This window comes from Elgaria multicarinata, chromosome 15 (assembly GCF_023053635.1).
Source record: "Elgaria multicarinata webbii isolate HBS135686 ecotype San Diego chromosome 15, rElgMul1.1.pri, whole genome shotgun sequence".
NCBI classification, from domain to species: Eukaryota; Metazoa; Chordata; class Lepidosauria; order Squamata; family Anguidae; genus Elgaria; species Elgaria multicarinata.
In genome coordinates, this window is record NC_086185.1 from 21,367,853 (window position 1) to 21,373,852 (window position 6,000).

Consider the following 6,000-nt stretch of genomic DNA (forward strand, 5'->3'; position numbering starts at 1 on the left):
AGCAATTTTCTTTCTTATTGGTTGTGAAGACATTCACAAAATACAAAAGGAAGCCATATTAGTCTGCCTAATATGCAGCAAAACAAACAAAAAATAAAATCAACAGTGGTATCCCAACAACTATTCATTGTGGCATAACCTCAAATACCATAATAAATGGGTCAGGCTTTAGGGTGCCACCAAGCTCTGATTTGGCGAGTTATCCATGTCTTGGGTCTCTTCACACTTAAGACCACTGCTACAATCCTCAAAGAGTGTCCAGAAGCTTCAATCAGCGCGAAATGCAGCAGTTAGGCTGCTAAGTGGTCCAGGATGCACGGTATCAAGATCGTATTACTCCCATTGAAAGATTACACATTGTTTTCTGGGCTTAATTCAAGGCATTGGTTTTAATGTTTAAAAACCTAAACGGCTTAGGGCCCTAGCTATCTAAAGGTCTGCCTGTGAATCTCTCTGGTTAGATTTGCAGAAGCCCTTTTGAGGATGTAGATGGGTACATGTGAGAGAGCTTTCTCCTGTGTCACTCCCAAATTTTGGAATGTAATCCCCTTGGAATTATGAAAGGACCCCACTCCCCCTACTTTTAGAAAAGGAGTCAATACATCTTTTTGACTTGGCCTTTTTAAAATCTTCTGTGGTTTTTATTGCTGTTTTAATGTTTGTTGCTGTTCACATTGTTTTAATATATTGTACACCATCTTGGTGGTTTTTACAAAAAGCCAGTATAAAAATACTTTAAATTTATATTTTTAATTACTATGCATGCCTACTTAGATGTAAACCTGATTTCAGTTCAATTTAAATCGGGCTCACTTTGAGGTAAGTGCATATAGGATTGCAGCCTTAAAGTATAACCCTATGTATGTCAATTCAGAAGCCCCAGTGAACTCAATAGGGCTTATGCTCATGAAAGTTTACATAAGATTGTGGCCTAAGTTGTTTTTAACTCACAAAACAGTCATCAAATATCACATTACGCCAGTCCTTTTAAAACTTCATTGGCTGCCGGTCCAGGTCTGGGCCCGATTCAAAGTGCTGGTATTGACATTTAAAGCCCTAAACGGTTTGGGGCCAGGTTATTTGAAGGAACACCTCCTCCCATATGTACCTGCCCGGACCTTAAGATCATCTTCAGGGGCCCTTCTCCGTGAGCCCCTGCCAAAGGAAGTGAGGCAGGTGGCTACTAGGAGGAGGGCTTTCTCCGCTGTGGCACCCTGGTTGTGGAATGAGCTCCCCAGAGAGGTCCGCCTGGCGCCTACACTGTACTCCTTTCGTCGCCAGCTGAAGACCTTTTTATTCTCTCAGTATTTTAACACAATTTTAACTTAAATTTAAATTTTACTGTTTTGACTCTGTATTTTAATTTTATATTAATTTTGCTGCGTGGTTTTTATCCTGGTTGTGCTTTTTATACTGCATTTTGTATTTGTTCTTTTAACCTCTTGGTTGTTTTATTATGGTTTTAATTTTTGTGAACCACCCAGAGAGCTTCGGCTATTGGGCGGTATAAAAATATAATAAATAAATAAATAAATAAATAATAAATTTCAAAAAAGCCAGTAAGTACTTGAAAATTACACAAACTGCTAATAACTTTTCAACACTTTTTCACAAACATATCTGACACCACAGGACCAAGTGTTATATAATTTCAAATATGGCCTTGGTTTTTTAAGAGAAGAAAACAGAAAAAAATGGGGAAAGGAGGGGGGAGACAAAAGACAAAGAAACATACACCGTGTGAAGTGGGTCATATTTCAGGTTGAGAGAAAGCCAGGTCCTGAGTCTTAAAAATAGGATTATTGCTTTGTTGAAGTAAAACCTTGTCCATCTCCAGCTAGTTTACTGAGCAACATTCAACTTTTTTGTAATCGATATTCAGGCCATAGGTCACTGTCCTTTATTCCATTAAGAGAAAGATGCTGCATGGTCTCTATGTAAATCAGATACCTAACTTTTACACTGTGAAACCACCTATATTTCAGTTGCAAAACATCCCAAAACTATAACCATCATACACAGCAGACAAGCACCTTATTTAAAGGCTTCTGCTATGTCCTGACAGAGGGTGTTAACGCTAAGGCTAAAAATCAGAGCTGATGTTCCAGAAAGCCCCAACCTCTTTTTATTGGTGGCCCCGAGGTCTAGACTTCAATACTTCTCCTGAAGCGAGGTGCCTGCAGGGAGTAATACCTGCACCACTTTGTCAGCAAATCCAAATGTTTTACAGCAAGAGACGTTTGCGTCCTCCGAGCACACCCACTCATGTTTACGAATTCCAAGCCCCTTCCTCAAGAACACTTAAACCCGCTGTGTTCTTGCCTAGGACAAGGAGAGTCGATGCCTCCTGTTAGCGAGGCTGACCAATCCGAGAACGCGGGAGGGGGGAGCGGGTGATTTCTGCGTAGATGGAAACACAGGCGGCTGCTGAGTAGGCCCCACCACCAAGAACTGCGTGTGACGCACTTCTGTAACCTGACTCCCCACTCACCCCCGCGGTGCTGACAAAAAAACCCCCAAACCCCTCCTTCCCACAGAGAAACGATAACAGAGGATTTGGCTCTGCAGGTCACCTCTGAAAATCCGCCAGAGCCTCGAAAGGGAGCGGAACCGAGCCGGCATCTCCGGGGGGAAAGGGGCCGAGTCAAGCCTCGGATATAATGAAGCAAACATGGGGTGTGGCAGCCAAATGCGTTTCCTCCTCTTCCCTCCCCCCACCACCACCCACAGGAAAGAAACTACCGAATAAGGGCTACAGACGTGGTGTGGAAAGCCTCGAGGGCAGCAACTCCGGGAGACTCACGATTGCTAAGTTGATCAATACCATGCGCTGCCCCCGCCTTGTATTGAAAGTGGATCCAGGGCAACATTTTACTCGGATGGTAACAAGTCAACTGAAAAGGGCAAACGGACTGGTGGTAGAGCGAAGGCATTTTCAAAACGTGGCAGTAGCAAGCCCCTGAGAACCAAAACCCACGTCACGAACCCCGCCACCCGTCCTCAAGACCAAAAACAAGTAAGCCTAGACCCGAGGGAAATGGAAATCGGGCTTTCCACTCAGGGCCACATTTTCAGTCCCCTCCTCGCATACACGGACTCCGCGGTCACTAATAGGCCAACCCACCCACCCACCCCCAAAACCTCCCCGTGGAAGGGAGGTAAAACATGTCTGGGAAAGCGGGACCACTTCCTACCTGGATAAGGGCTCGGTTTCTGTGAGAGATGAGAAAGGGGAGGGGGGCGAGGGTTAAGCATCTAAAACAAAAGTGGCGCCAAAAGAAAAACACAACCCAAACCATTAAACAGCCTCTTTCCGCCCCCTCTTCCCTCCCACCCAGCCGCGACCCAGCGGGGCTCTAAGCAGCACACGGAGGGCAGAGGTTTGGCTCCCCCACCCCCACTACCAATTGAAACTGACCACCATAAAAACAAAGGCGGGGAACACAAGACGATGGCTGAGTTCGGACGACACGTTAATCAACTGGGGGGGGGGGGGGGATAGGAACCGAATGGGAAACAACAGTTGATTAGCGTGTTGTCCGAACTCAGCCGATGAGTGTACGGCTACACTCCTTAGGCACGTTGACTCGAGAGTAACCCAAACTGAATTCAGTGCAACTTATTTCTGAGTAAACAGAGGAGATGGGGTTGGGAGTCCTTTAGAGCGTCGAGAGGGAAGTGGACAAGAAACAAATCCCCTTCCTGCTATCACCAAGTTTCCCAAACAGCTAAATGTTTATTATTGATGGGGAGGAAACTCAAGCGAAGTTCCTGCCCTGGATAGGAAAGAGCGTCCATTCCTCCCTTCCAAAAATGCCCGTCCCTTTTCCAAAGTCACGAGGAGGACAGGAGGGACCGGGGGGGGGGAGTTGCGGCCCTTTCCAGCCCAGTCCCGGGCATGTCGGCTCACAACAACTTCACTCCCAACGATTCCAGTGGGACTTGCATGCAAATATACATAAGATCACAATCCTCCATTAAAAAGAAAAAAAAAGTATATGCATACATTCTCCCCCCCCCCAGTCTTTTCTACCTATCCCTCTTTGAAGAGGTTAAAAAACACCCTTCCCAAGTCTGCGCTGTCAAGTGCGTGGCGGTGTCGAAACTGCTCTCCCAACGACCCTGTTTTCTCAAAACTCGCCTTCTCTTGTTTACTCGGGGGCGCTGAGCAACCTCAACCAGGCCCAGAAAAGTAAAGGAAAGGAGAGAAGAGGGGGGGGGGGCTTAAAACAGAAGCGAAAGAGGAAAGTCGGCGCAGTATTCCCAACACGACCCCCCCCCCTCCAAACACCTTTCACCTCCCCTATCCCTTCCAGCGCAATATACACCATCCCCTATACTTCCCCCCCCTCCCCGGTAACACGAATGCTGGAGTCCTCCATCTTGCCAGCAACCCCCTTTACACACGAACATTATCCGAGCTGCCCCCTTTTTCTCTCTCTCTCCTCCTCCTCCCTCTCACTATACATGGGGGGGTGGGAGAGAAGAGAGAGGGGAGGGGAGAGAAGGAAGAACTGGAGCGGGTCTCCATTTTATTTGCGCCCGGCGACGGGGCCTAGGCCTTTTCCCTCTGAGGCGGCGGGTTGGGGGGGGGGGGAGAGAGAGAGAGAAACAGGGCAGTAATGTAGAGCTGGAGTAAGTGGTGGTCGTGGGGGGGGGGCTTCAAGGCGCCGAGGCCCAGCTCCTTCCTTCCTCCCACCACCACCTCCACCCGCTTTCCCCCGGGGAGAGCCGAAAGAGTGCGTGTGTCTGTCCTCCCTCCCTCCCTCTCTCCATCCCCCGTTCTCCCTCCACCTCCTCCTCCGCCGCTCGCTCGCTCCCTCGCTCGGCCCCGCGTCCTCCATCTTGCCTGCGCTACGAGTTTCCCCTCAGACTCAAGCGGCTGAGGCCTGGCCTGGATTTATAGAAACACACACGTATGTATTTTTTTTTTTAAAATCGTATTACCGACAACCGCTCTGAATCTCTCCCCCGCTACACAGACACACATAAGACTCCCTCACACGCACACATATTACCGCGCGCTTTACTCCCCTCATGAATTTTTTTTTTTTTTTAAAAAAAACTTCCTCTGAGAGAGAACGCGAGCGAGGAAAATTCAAAATAAAACTTCCAGAAGCTTCTACGCCACCGTCGAACTTACCTCGCTGGGCCCAAGGCTGGAGAGGCCTCGACTGGCGCTGACGGCTCCTCGCAGGTCTTGCGCGCCTTTTTTTTTTCCTTTTAATTTTAGTTCGGGTTTTATTTCTCGCCTCTTCAGGAGCCGGGCTTCTCTCTTTCCCCCCCCTCTGGGCCTTTCTTTAATCTCTCACTTCCAAGGCCCACAACTCGACCCCTTACCTTCAAGGGGGCCCCCACCCTCGGCGGGAAAATAAAAGGGGCCTAACCGAGGCGGATGTGTGTGGTCGTCAAGAGGGGGGGGTCTCTCGAGCGTGCGGATTGAGAGCGGCGGCGGCGGCGGCGCGGGGGGGTGGAAAGGGAGCCAAACGGGCGGATTATTTAATTTGGCGGCGGTGGCGGCGCTGGGGATTGTTTGGGGTGTTCGCAGCTCGGCGGCTGGCGAGGGAATGGAGGGCGCAGGCGCCACCTGGCGGCCACTGAGCACGCTCCGATCTGCTGGGCCTAGAGCGGCACCTGCCGGGCGGACTCGGCGGCGCAGGGAAAGGGGAGAAGGCCATAGGCGCAGAACGGCTCCATTCTCCATCCGGGCTGGTGGAGAACGGGGTAAACAAGGTGCTGCGCCTGCGCGGCAGATGCAGCCCTCGGTGTGTGTGTTTTTCACCCCTTATCCGCCGTCACCACGCCCTCCTCCTCGTGACGTCATCACTGCCACGGGACCCGCCCCTGGCTGTTCCCCTCCGCGCGCGGGGGAGGCTCGAGTCGGCACGTAGCGACCAAGAGAGGCGGAGCCAAGGCAGCCGCGGATGGAGAAGGCGGCAGGCCGGGAGGTGCGGGGCGGCCGGGCTGCCCCGCGCCCGGTGCGGGTCTTTGCCACCTCCC

At 50.4% G+C, this 6,000-nt stretch overlaps 1 protein-coding gene across 2 annotated transcripts in view; it reads right to left on the minus strand.

Annotated features, from left to right (window-relative positions):
• The window catches only part of STAG2 (STAG2 cohesin complex component), an 81,479-nt gene extending 75,948 nt beyond the window's left edge, over window positions 1-5,531 (minus strand). Inside the window, exon 1 of one of the 2 annotated variants that reach the window (XM_063141926.1) lies at window positions 5,144-5,531. The gene's annotated coding sequence lies outside the window, so the exon portion shown is untranslated. Of the gene's footprint in view, window positions 1-2,573; window positions 2,631-5,143 lie in introns of those variants that run through there. The other variant, XM_063141929.1, reaches the window with a different exon arrangement.
• Between the last annotated feature and the right edge of the window lie 469 nt (window positions 5,532-6,000).